The following is a 13,623-nucleotide window of genomic DNA, read 5'->3' as shown; positions in this document are numbered from 1 at the left end:
TAGACATACCATGATATAGATAGACAATCAGATAGATAAATAGATAGATAGATAGATAGAGAATAAGAACATGCTTTTAGTAATGTCTTAGTAACAGGGGGCGTCAAACACCTCCATAGCGATTTATTTTTTCATATCACACAATAGTCTTTCGAATTTTACTCATTTATTATTATTATTATTATTATTATTATATTAGTATTAGATTATTATTATTATTATTATTATTATTATTATTATAATTATTATTATTATTATTATTTGCCTCAGTGACATACAGAGGGATATTTAAAACGTGCAGAAAAAATCGCTTAGGAAACGGCGCTACGTCACACTAAACGCAGGTGGATCCAATGCCACGGTGTTGAAGGATCCCGTGACGTAAATGTGTTGACGTAATGTGGGTGTGTGTGTGGGTGTGTGTTGGTGGGTGGGTGAGAGAGAGAGAGATTGTACAGAGGAAAGCAAAGAGCAGCACACCTAATGATCCTTTCGAGGCTGCATGTTACAGAGCAGACGATTACTATGATATCTAATTCTACAAGCTGAAGGTAAGGATAGTAAAGCAAGAAGGCTCTCCCCCACCCACCAAACCCTCAAGTCGAAGCTGGCAGGAAAAAAGTGAGAAGGACCACCATGCAGTGTGGAAAAGATGACATGAAGTTTGATAGGAAAGACTAAAAAATGGTAAACTATATTCTGTCCTACTGTATTTATATTTATACACTATATACACTAAGCTGAAGTTATCGTAAATTACATAGTATTTATCATTAATTATATAGTATTTCCCTGCTATAGTTTCATCACGATCTGAAATAAACAGCTTACATTATTAGCCAGTCATGAAGGTGTTTAGCTGGGGATTTGAAGCGAGATACTTATCCAAGCGATTTTTGATTTTTGAATACGACCACTGTACAGCAGACCACGACATCCTTGGGTAGTTTATTCCAAATGTTAAGAACCCTATTAAAAAAAAAAAAAAAATACTTTGCTTCATTAGACTGCAACTGCTCTCCAATACCCATTACCTCAGTAGAGTTTGGACGATCAATTGCAAAGTAGCGTCAACATCCATATTATTGATTCCTTTAATAATCTTGAATACGTGAATCAGATCCTCTCGTAGTCTGCGCTCTGATGGGTTACATAACACTGCCTTATTTAATAGATCCTCCTATGGTTTGTTCCTCAGTCTGGGTGTCATTTTTGTGACTCGTCGCTGCAGTCTAATTTCTTTGTAACTTTCCTGTAATACGGTGACCAAAATTGCACACAGTACTCTAGATATGGACATACTAAGGAAATGTACAGGGTAGGAATTATCTTTTCATATCTGAACTCAAATGATCTGCCTATAAATCCAACTACTGGAGTTTGTTAGCTTTCTTTATTGCCTCTGGGCACTATTTACTTGGCTTCAGATCATCCGTTACAATTATTCCTACATCCGTTTCATGATTTACATTCATGAGAAGAGAATGATTCATTGTATAACTAAATTTTTCATTTTTACTCTCAATATTTAGAACTTTGCATTTATCAATATTAAAATCCATTTGCCATTTTTCGGCCCAGTTAAGCAATTTAGCAAGATTCCTTTGGATCAGTGTCCGTTGTTCTGGGGTATTCATTCTATTAACAATCTTCGTATCATCAGCAAATGTTGGTATTTTACAAAACACGCCTTCATCAGTGTCGTCTGTATAAATCAAGAACAACATAGGACCCAAAACAGCCTTGTGGTACTCCATTTATAACATGACACAGACGCGCAGGTTTTCGACAAGTGCAATATGTGCAACTTTATCAAATGCTTTTTTTGAAATCAAGATAAAAGACATCGGCTGCTTTAGTGCTGTCGTACATGTTGATAATGTCACTGAAAAAATCAAGTAGACTAGTAAGACATGAAGAGAAGGAGAGAGAGAGAGAGTATGTACTCCAAACGTCTTCCACTATATACAGTTTTCCAACCATGAATTTTGGTAGGACCAACCCCCCCCCACATCAAATTAAAAAAATAATAAAAATCAAAAATAGAAAAAGGACGACAAATATGGCTTTAATTTCTTAGTACCTGTTGTGTGTGTGTGTGTGTGTGTGTGTTCTTACCTAATTCTTACCTAATTGTATCTTTACAGGAATGAGTCATGCTCGTACTGTCCCGTGTCTTAAACCATATTTATCGTACATATCCTTAAATTTGTGAACTGTTTTGGCACACACTATTTCATTCGGTAGTGCATTCCATTGATCAATTGCTCTGTTTGGGAAACTGAATTTCCTTACGTCTTTATCACCTCTCTTCTTATGCAGTTTTTTGCTGTGTCCTCTTGCTGATGCTTCTCCATATGTTAAGTAATCATTTATGTCTATTTTCTGCTTCTTTGATATGCACTTATATAGCATTATCATGTCACCTCTTTTCCTTCTCTCCTGTAGTGTTGGTAGATTCAGTTTATTTAGTCTTTCTTCATAGCTTAGGTCCCTTAAACTTGGTATCCATCTTGTAGCGGCCCTTTGAACTTTTTCAATCTTGTCTATGTGCTTTTTGAGATGAGGACTCCAGACTACTGATGCATATTCCCAGGGTTGGTCTAATGAATGATGTTATTATCCTTCTTAGCATGTCTTCATTTATGTATGTGAATGCTATTCTCATATTTGCAAGCAGTGTATACATGTTCCGTACCTTCTCGCTGATGTGGTCAGCCGGAGATAGTCTGTTATTGATAATCACACCTAGGTCTTTCTCTCTTTCTGATGTGTATAGGGTTTTATTTCCTAACTTATAATCCCACTCAGGTCTTTTTCCACTTTTACCAAACTTGATTACATGACACTTGTCCACATTGAATTCCATTTGCCATGTACTACTCCATTCATGAAGTTTATTTAATTCTTCTTGTAGCTCTTAACAAGAGTCTGTGTTAGTAATTCTCCTTTGTATTTTTGCATCATCTGCAAACATATTCAGATAGCTCTCATTTCCAGTGTTACTGTTTATATCATTTATATACACTAAAAACATGATTGGTGCCAGTGCTGAACCCTGTGGTACTCCACTAGTCACTTCTTTCCATGATGAGTAGTTTCCTCTTAGTTCTGTTCTCATTTCTCTTTTTATGAGAAAGTCTTTCATCCAACAAAACAGTTTGCCTCGAATTCCTCCTTGATGATACAGTTTCCATAAAAGTCTTTGGTGTGGTACTGTGTCAAAAGCTTTCTTGAAATCTAAACAGATACTGTCCACCCATCCTTCCCTTTCCTGTATTGTGTTTGTTACTCTGTCATAGTAGCTCAACAGATTAGTAACACATGATTTTCCTTTTCTGAAACCAAACTGTCTTTCTGTTATCATACTGTGTTCTTCTAGATGATTTACCCAAGCTTTTCTTATAAGCTTTTCTAATACCTTGCTTACAACACTGGTCAGTGATACTGGTCGGTAGTTGAGTGGATTTTGTCTATTTCCTTTCTTGAGTAAGGGGACAATATTTGCTTTTTTCCAAATATCAGGTAGTTTACCTTGACTCAAGGATTTCTTGAAAGTTAAAAATAATGGTTTACTTAACTCCTTTGCACATTCTCGTAGTACCCAACATGAAATTTCATCAGGACCACTTGCTTTTCCTCTGTCTAATCTACTTAACTCCTCCTGTATTACTTTTTCTGCCATTTGTATATCTTGTAGTATGTGTGGACATGCATGTTCCACATAGTCCCTCTAAAAAAAATTTTCTTCTGTAAAAACTAATTGGAAATTCTTATTTAGTGCTTCACAAATATCTTTCTCTTGTGTATAAGTGATTCCCTCGTCCGTAATTGATTGTATTATATCTTTTACTTTGGTTTTGCTTCTTCCCTGTTTGTAATTATTATACGCCCTTTCACTATTATGTCTTCTGTATCTATTCCACAACAAATCTCTTCTTTCTTTTGATTTTTTACATTCTGTATTGAACCATTTCTGTATTTTCTTATCTGCTTCTTTGTGCTGTGGGATGTACTTCTGGACTCCTATTTCATAAAATTCACAGAATTTTTTATATTCAGCATTTAAATCTTGTCCTCTAAGCTCATTTTCCCAATCAACTTCTAAGAAATACTTCTTTAGGTCTTGATAATTTCCCTTTTTATAGTTTAGGCTCTTTTTGTAACTGTCATTGCTGTTTACTATGTCATATGCTATCCTGAAGTTATAATTTAGTACTGCATGATCGCTTTTGCCGAGTGGAGGGTGATATATTAAACTGTCAATATCATTTTCTTGCCTAGTAAATATTTGATCTACCACTGAAGGTAAATCAAGTCCTCTTTTTCTGGTGGTTTCCCTCACATGTTGCGTTCGGAAGAACTCTTGTACGAGATCCAGGAGCTTTTGGTCCCAACAGCTTTCTTGGCTAATTATATCTAGAGTATTCCAATTTATATTTGTATTGAAATCCCAGTTAGTATAATTCTTTCTGATTTCTCTTCCATTTTATGTAGTAATGATCTTAAACTCTGAATTGTACTCTCTGCCAGGTCCTCATATTCATCTCTTTCCCATGTGTTTGATCTGGGTGGCATGTACAAATTGGCTACAATTACTTTACCTTCAGATGTGTTGATCTCTACTGCAATCAGTTCTACTTGTGATGGTATATCTAGTTTTATTTCCTTGACTTTTAGATTTTTCTTAGTTAATATTATAATTCCTCCTCCTTTTTTTAAATTTCTGTCTCTTCTCCATATATTGTATTCCTCTAAGTTTAGTATGTCATTGGATATCCTTAGTGTTAATTTTGTTTCAGTTAGGCATATTATTTGTGGTTCATTTTCTCTGACATAATCATTCATCTCTAGTAATTTAGATACCATTCCATCCACATTTGAGTACATCAACTTTATCATCTTGTTTATATACTTGTCATGACATGGTTCTACTACCTTCCTCCTTTTTCTTCCATCCTGTTTGTGTACCACTTTCGTACCTGCAATCCTATTACTTTGTAAAAAAAATTCTTCTCCTCTTCTGATCTTCCCTCATTTTTTGTTTTTGCTTCCTCCCTTTTCTCTTTCAGTAATTCCAGTTCCTCTTGTGTTAGGCATCTTTTTATCCATACATTTTAGAACACTTCTTTTTCCATAAGATTCTTTGCATTTTTTAGTATCTCTTCCACAGTGTTTACACTCTGGAAAGTCACCTTTAGAGGTCTTGTCTTGCTTTTCTCATATTTCCCTAACCTTTTGTGTTCCTCTATGTCTTTACTACAGATTTCCTCTGATACTTCTTTCAGTAAGCTCATTACATTTGCCATCTCCTTTTTGTCTCTTGTGATCTTGTTTTTTACTTCTTCCTCTTCTATACCAGTGATTACTATAGATTTGTTTATATTTACTGAATCTCTGACTAACTTTGTGTGTGTGTGTGTGTGTGTGTGTGTGTGTTTCAGTTGAAAGTAAAAAATGAGTGGTGTACAGTAAGTAAAAAATGAGTGACAGTGGTGCAAAAAAATATTACATTAACCTCTCCATGCCAAAAAGTGTATAGATATGGACGCAGGTGGGAAGGAGTGGCCTGCTGGAGAACATAGAGGTTTGTTTTGGTTCCTTACCGCTCGCTGAAAGTCAATGGTTCGTGTTTTTGGCTGGATATCTTGCCTCAAACTGCCTCCTAAGTTTTCACATTTATTTTCCATCTCTCCCTGGTCAACAGAGAGAGAGCTCATGTGTGTCGTTTGCTGACTGGATTATTTCATATGAGGGAGTTGGGAGTGAGTTTGGGGGGAGGGCAGTCAAATGGTGGGTGACAGAGCGACCTGGAGGCATTTTGTCTGCGGCCACCCTTTGCGGGATTAGGGCGTCGGGCTATAGATAGAAAGATAGATAGATAGATAGACATTTTTGTATACTAGGGGATGATGAGATAAAAGTTACGTATAAGAAATAGGTGATGTAAACACTAATAGAAACTTGTGATGATTTTGTAGACAGTTGCATGTTCTTTTCAGTGTGTGTGTGTAATTCACCGGGTCGGTCAGGATCACCTGATGGTCGTGATCGTCAGCTTTTTACCCTCCCGGAAGGGAGCTGAGAGCTCATATAGTCCGATCTAAGGGTAAGGCTGTGACCTTCACACACGCACACACCCGTCCCCTTGCTCCAGGGGGACAGTAACCACCCACTTCGTCAGTGAAACTTTTCGCAACCTGAGCGAGGCGCGAACTCCCGTCTACCAGATGGCAAGCGAGAGCGTTACCACTGCACCAGCGAGTGTGTGTGTGTGTGTGTGTGTGTGTGTGTGTGTTTAAGAAGAATTGTGTGTTTTACCAGTTAAAAGCCCGACGTAATACTTTCACAACGATGAATAGTATATTTACATGTTTATCTGAATTAATACAACTTGAAAATTTTAAGCAAAGTTAATGGTGATGCATACATGATTATTACACAATGACCTTGCACTCATGGTGGCTATTATAACGGATCTAGTCCATTTTATACCAATTAGCAGTTTCTACTAACTAAGCGGTAAGTGCTAAATGTAAGTGCCAGGAAAATGCCGATGTATGGTAAGAACGGGCATTTTTATTATTTATGTTATTATTATTATTTATCGTTATTATTATTATTATTAATATTATTTTATGTATTTTACCGTTTCATCAGGATAAAAGTGTTGTTTGAAAGGCACAGTATTTCGACATGGACAGTAAAAAGGTGACGCACAATCCCTGTAGGTAAGGCGTTAACTTCTTCCATATGATGAGGTATATTTTATAATCTGCTTCGGTTAAAGAGTTTTGTAAAGCAAGAGAACACTGTGGTAGAGAAGGGGTTAATGTGGGTGTAAGATACAGCCGTCAGTAAGTCCAGTTCTGCCAGGGGAGTGACCTTCATGTGTGGCAGCTAAAAATGACGTGCTGTGGTTGGAAGAGTTATGAGCCTGGTGCTGTCAATAGGTGAAATCAAAACCTCTTTCTCTCAATGTCCATTCTTCTTTATGGGCGGATCCAGGGGTGTTGTCCATACCACCCTGCCAACACCCCTGGTTTATCACACTAACGTAGTATCCAGTAGTGTGCATATAATACATACTCTCCTCGTTAGTCTCTCGTTCTCCATCCTCTCTTATTGGCCAAACCAACTCAGTGTATTATTTATAGAAACACATCTTTTACCGTCCTTTCTGGCAGCTGTTACTGAGTTGACTTAGAGGGTGTATGTGAGTGAGGTGGAGGAGGGGAGAGGGAGGGGTAGGCCAAGGATGAGTTGGACGGATGGAGTGGAGAGATATAAGAGAGAGGGGGATGTGAGCTGGGAGCAGGGCAATGAAATGGCAGGGGACAGGGCGACATGGAGGCGATTTGTTTGTGGCCACCCCTTACAGGATTAAGGCGTCTGTCAATAGATAGATAGATAGACTTGGGGGGATACCAAACCCTCATTACTCTGGAAAATGATTTGGACAACACCTTAAATATATTCCTGGATCCGCCCCTGTTTGTCTAATCCCAGTTCCAAGAGTCTAACTCTGCAACCCGAGGGGTACCCCAAGGCAGCGTTTTAAGTGTCACATGTTTCATCATGGCCATCAATGGAGTAGCCGAAAGAGTTGAGAATGAAGCTGTGATCCAGAGTTCACTCTTTGTTCATGACTTTGCCATATACTGTACTGCAGCCGACCCTAATACTGCAAGACTGCGGTTGCAAAATGCCATCAATGCAGCACAAATGTGGGCTGAGGAGTGGGGCTTTCGCTTCTCTCCCCAGAAAACCGTGGCAATCAAGTTCTCGAGGAGGAATTCAGCAGCAGTTCCTCACCTACTCCTGGGAGATAACATCTTGCCCTATGAAGATAAGGTGCGTTTCTTGGGGCTTACTCTGGACAGTAGACTTACTTGGAAAGACCATATTCTACAGTTAAAGGCCACTGTTACACGGTCTCTAGATATCCTTAAGGTTCTTAGTGGGAAGTTTTGGGGTGCTGACAGACCAGCACTTCTCCGACTATATGATGCCCTATGTCGTTCCAAATTGGAGTATGGTTGCCAGATATACTCCTTAGCGGCCAAGCTTTTAGACCCTATTCATAACTCAACAATGAGAATCTGCACGGGTGCCTTCCGCACTTCCCCTGCAGAGAGTCTGTACATTATGGGGGGTGAGCTAACCTTGGATCTTCGCAGAGTGGACCTTCGTTCGCGGCTAATGTTTAAGACTCAGACTTCCCTGTCTAACCCTGTTTACCGTCTGATGAAGGACTTTCGTCTGGCACGGAAGTATGAGGAACGTAAGAGTTTTCCAAGGCCTCTTCATATCCGTATGCATAGGTTTTTACAGGACACCTTCTTCCACAAAGTCCAGGTACGGCAAATTTCTTATTCTCTGTAAAACGCGTGACTTAAAGAACAGTGCCTCCAAAATATACCATAGTACCCTTGACGACAGGGCAAACCAAACACAGCTCAGTATGCCCGAGGATGTACCGACACCCCCACACGGACCCCACAGGGTAGCCGCCACCAGTCACCACCACTCCCAGCAACAGCGACATATGTCAGCCCGGGCCGTGCACCCCTGTGTCATGCAGCCACCACGCCGTCGCCACCGTAGGAGAAGGACACTACCTTCACGGAGTGGAATTGTTGAGTCAGCTAGGGGTGGAGTTGTAAAAGACACTCCAGACGGCGCCCCTCTGGTAGAGACGATCTATGGTCGCTCCCATCCTCGTGAGACGATCTATGGTTGCTCCCATCCTCGTGAGACGATCTATGGTCGCTCCGAAAGTGTTCCGGTAGAGACGATCTATGGTCGCTCCCATCCTCGTGAGACGATCCATGGTCGCTCCGAAAGTGCTCCGATAGAGACGATCTATGGTCGCTCCCATCCTCGTGAGACGATCCATGGTCGCTCCGAAAGTACTCCGGTAGAGACGATCTATAGTCGCTCCCATCCTCGTGAGACGATCTATGGTTGCTCCCATCCTCGTGAGACGATCTATGGTCGCTCCGAAAGTGTTCCGGTAGAGACGATCTATGGTCGCTCCCATCCTCGTGAGACGATCCATGGTCGCTCCGAAAGTGCTCCGATAGAGACGATCTATGGTCGCTCCCATCCTCGTGAGACGATCCATGGTTGCTCCGAAAGTGCTCCGGTAGAGACGATCTATGGTCGCTCCAAAAGTGATCCGGTAGAGACGATCTATGGTCACTCCCATCCTCGTGAGACGATCTATGGTCGCTCCGAAAGTGCTCTGGTAGAGACAATCTATGGTCGCTCCCATCCTCGTGAGACGATCTATGGTCGCTCCGAGAGTGTCTTGGTAGAGATGACCTATTGTCGCTCCCTTCCTTGTGAGATGATCTACGGTCGCTCTGAGGGTGTGCAGAGAGAGGTAAGGAGAGAGACGTCCCTACAGCAGGAGACTAGGGCCCAGGCTTCCTGTCCCAGAGTGACCCAGACAGGCCTCACAGCCTTCCCTGGTCTCTGTTCCCTATGCCTGGCTCTAGAGCAGACGCACTTGACGGACCCCAGTGGAAGTCGCTGCCGCAGCCCTCCCCCGTCGGCGCCCCTAGACGCTGGAGACCGCAGCCCACAGTCTCTCTCGGTTCTCCCCAGGACACCCGGGCGTGATCTCCCTACGCCCCCACGACGCCGTAAGGCCCTCACAAAAGGCCGGGACTTATCACAGAGGTTCCTGGAGCTATTCGGCCCCAGTCCCGAGGGCCACACGCCTGAGCCAAGCCCGGAAGCCACGGGAAGCCCAGGATGCGAGAGGACGCCCTTACGAGTTATCCCGTGCCCTCTCGGCACGCCTTGCATTGGCGGTGCCCCTAGCCCGACAGGATCGCCGACGACATGTTCCTGCCTATCCTTCTGATGAATACGTGTGATATTGTAGCACGAGTGATTTAGGTTAAGTGTGATTTCCCCTAATGTAAGTATTGTGCAGTGATTTCATATAGTGAATTTCGGGGTAAATATCACAGTGAGAAGTTAAAGGACGAGTGTGTGGAACAAGATCTGATTGACTATATTTATGAGTGACATCCCTGTTATACAATTAGTAAGCCTGTGCCGCCTGGAGATTCCCCTATAATGACATACCCCCATTACTGTGAAGGAATATTGTGAAAGGAAGTATTAATGGTATTCTCTCCCTCCCCCACGCTACCCATAAATCTTGTTTATCACCCTCTCTCACTCCAATATCCCGAGTAAGTGTGAATCAAGAATAAAATCAATTACCAAAGTCCCTTGGCTAGTGGAAACCATATAAACTTCACGGCTAATATCTGCCGCCTTCCAGTATTACCATAACTTTCCCCTAGCCGTCACAAGTCACTCCCCGCAGCTCCCCTATCTCCTCCTCGTGAGATTCAACACCTCTCCCGCGCCCTCGTGCGCGCCTATATTTATTGCACTCCTGATACACTAGGGTTGATATTGTTGTCATTATTATCAGAGAAGCAAGTAACCTGCGAGATACACATATCCTAGATAAGGTTTTATATTGCTATGTATTGTGCTGTAATATCTGCTGATTTGTCCTGTGTCTGATTGTGGTAATATACGTGTAAAGGTTGTTGCCTAGACTTTTTGTGTCCTGCCTCTTTTTATTGCACTAGCTCCGGTCTCGAAAGAGGACCCCGCTCCACGTTAGGTGAAATAGGAACGAGAAGTCGAGCCTAATTTCACCTAGCATTACACTCCGATTCCTCCTTGGATTATTCCAGAGGCCCATGTTTGCAAACCGGCCTGTACTAAGCATTCGAGATGTTCAGCTGAAGTTAAAGCCCTGTTTCTTGAACATTCTCAGATTCATGCTTTAACCACTAAAATTTACACAGATGGGTCAAAATTGGATTTTGGCGTTGGATGCGCAGTAATCCTTGAGGAAACTGTGCATCAGGCGAGACTCCATGGTGCCGCTTCAGTTTTTACCTCTGAGCTTCATGCTATTGTCCATGCATTAAAACTAGCTTATGACAGTAGGGACAGCCAGTTTACCCTATACTCTGACTCACTGAGTGCCCTTACAGCCATTCAGAATTTTTCCAGCAATCACCCTTTGGTCCAGCAAATTCAGGAGTGGCTGTATCATTTAGCTTCCCGTCGCAAAAGACTTCAATTTTGCTGGATTCCTGCTCACGTAGGTTTGTCAGGCAACGAAGAGGCAGATGTCGCAGCTAAGGAAGCCGTTCATGGCACTCTAGGCAACTTTCCTGTCCCTTTTGCCGATCTTAGGCGACATATATCAGTTTTTATCAGGAGGAAGTGGCAGGAGAGGTGGTCATCCCCCACTGTTACAAACAATAAATTGAAAGCAATACATCCTTCTGTGCAGGTTTGGCCGGTGTCGGACAGCACCCCGAGCAGGCGCTTGGATGTTGTTCTGACCAGACTTCGTATAGGTCATACACGGTTAACACACCGCCACATTTTATCTGGCGGAGACGCTCCCTTTTGTGAGGCTTGTCACGTCCCTGTGACGGTGGAACATGTTTTAGTTCACTGCAGGAAATTTCATATTCTCTGGGGCACTGTGGGTTTTGATACCCGCAGTGTCTCCGACATATTGGGTATTTCTGCAGATATTTTTAAGGTTGCGAAATTATTATCAGAATGTGATATACTTTACGACATTTAACTTATAGATTATATGGTGTTGTCTCTTTATTTCAGTTTTTCTTTTTCTTTTTAGTTATTAGGCGCTGAATGACCACATCGGTCCTAGTGCCTGGCCTTTGTGCCAAACCTTTATCACTCACTCACTCACTCCAAGAGTCTACCCACACTATAGTCACGGCGCACGACTCTGAGGTTGTCATTATCGTACCCTGGCAACCTACCCATCAACATTGCTTCTGATTTCGTGTACAATATGTTACGCGTGGGATTCGTGTATAATATATTCGTGCATAATAATATTCGTGTATAATATATGTGTTTATAATATGATTAATGTATAACATGATACGAAATCGGACGCACTGTTGAAAGGTAGGTTGCCAGGGTACGATAATGTCAACCTCAGAGTCGTGCGCCGTGACTATACAGAACTTGGAGGGAAGGTGAACTGTGCTGGTACTGAAAAATGCATCTTGTGTTCTAAGCTTGTTGTGTACAGTGTGGTAGCAGCAAGAGTAAGATACCATACCGTTTTTACACTAACTTGGCCCAGATTTTCATTGTTTTGTCGCTTATTTATTATTGGCAGAAAAGTGTAATGTGGCACTGCATTCTTTGCACAGCACCTCTTCATATCTGGCATCATATTCTACTGGTAATCTCTTGTAACAACGTAGAATTCAAGACGGAGAGATGGCAATTTTACCATTCTTTCCATAGCACTTCCTGGCATCATATTCTACTGCTAATCTCTTGTAACAAAGTAGAATTCAAGATGGAGAGATGGAAATTATAGCATTCTTTCCATATAATTTCTTCATGTCTGGCATCATATTCCGCTGTTAATCTCTTGTAACAACGTAGAATTCAAGATGGAGCGATGGCAATTTTAGGCCAGATTAGAGTAAAAAGCGTGTAATGCTTCTGCTTTTGTCGGGCACTCGTAACGTCTTTCTCTTTCTGGTTGCAGGAGACATGGGTTTGAAGATGGGCTGTTCTGGTGTTGGCAAATGTAAGTAGCCTGTAATTTGTTGTGGTATATGGCAGCAGGGAGAATTATAATGTCTTCGCCCTAACTTGGGACAGATTTTTGTCACACCCACTGGGGCGGTCACATAGAGTGTTGGTGCTTATCTTTGTCGCTTCCTCTCCCCCTCTCACTCACTGAGAAACTGTATTTCCTTGAAGGATGGGGGCCAGTCTTTATGTCAGGAGTGGTGGGAAAACGAAATTTTGCTCAGTGTTAGCCCTCCTCCCAGACTAGGTGTTTGGAAGGGTGAGACCCCTAAAGGCGGCCCCCCACGGGGACAGTGACCTCCAGGTGTCCCACCACAAGCTGTTAGGCAGGGCTATATATATATATATATATATATATATATATATATATATATACCTAACAACACGAATTTTTGCACTGCGGTAAGCTTCACTCGTGCCAAACGGGGGATCGGACCCCCGTGGTTGTAGCCAGAGTCGTTGCGCACAAGGCTTTTATCCAGAAAGGCATGATTTTTTGCGCGTAACATATGTTCACCCCAGCCACGTGTTAGAGACGGTGGAACCACCAAGGGTCGCCCTTCACGTGGATACCAGGACGGTCTCTCTCTCTCTCTCTCTCTCTCTCTCTGACAACTGGTGTTAATACTGCGACACCACTCTACATTCCTTCCATAGCACTTCTTCGTGACAGGCACCATATTCTTGTGTTAATCCCTTGGTACAGTTCAGCGTTCAGGATGGAGAGATGGTACTTTTAGGTCAGGTACAGTTCAGTAGGAGAAATGGTACTTTTAGGCCAGGTACAATTCAGTAGGAGAAATGGTACTTTTAGGTCAGGTACAGTTCAGTAGGAGAAATGGTACTTTTAGGCCAGGTACAGTTCAGTAGGAGAAATGGTACTTTTAGGTCAGGTACAGTTCAGTAGGAGAAATGGTACTTTTAGGTCAGGTACAGTTCAGTAGGAGAAATGGTACTTTTAGGTCAGGTACAGTTCAGTAG

The sequence above is a fragment of the Coenobita brevimanus genome, chromosome 57, assembly GCF_032717465.1.
Source record: "Coenobita brevimanus isolate Jiangsu-jjx chromosome 57, ASM3271746v2, whole genome shotgun sequence".
Classification (NCBI taxonomy): domain Eukaryota; kingdom Metazoa; phylum Arthropoda; class Malacostraca; order Decapoda; family Coenobitidae; genus Coenobita; species Coenobita brevimanus.
Note: the sequence above shows the minus strand (reverse complement) of the source record.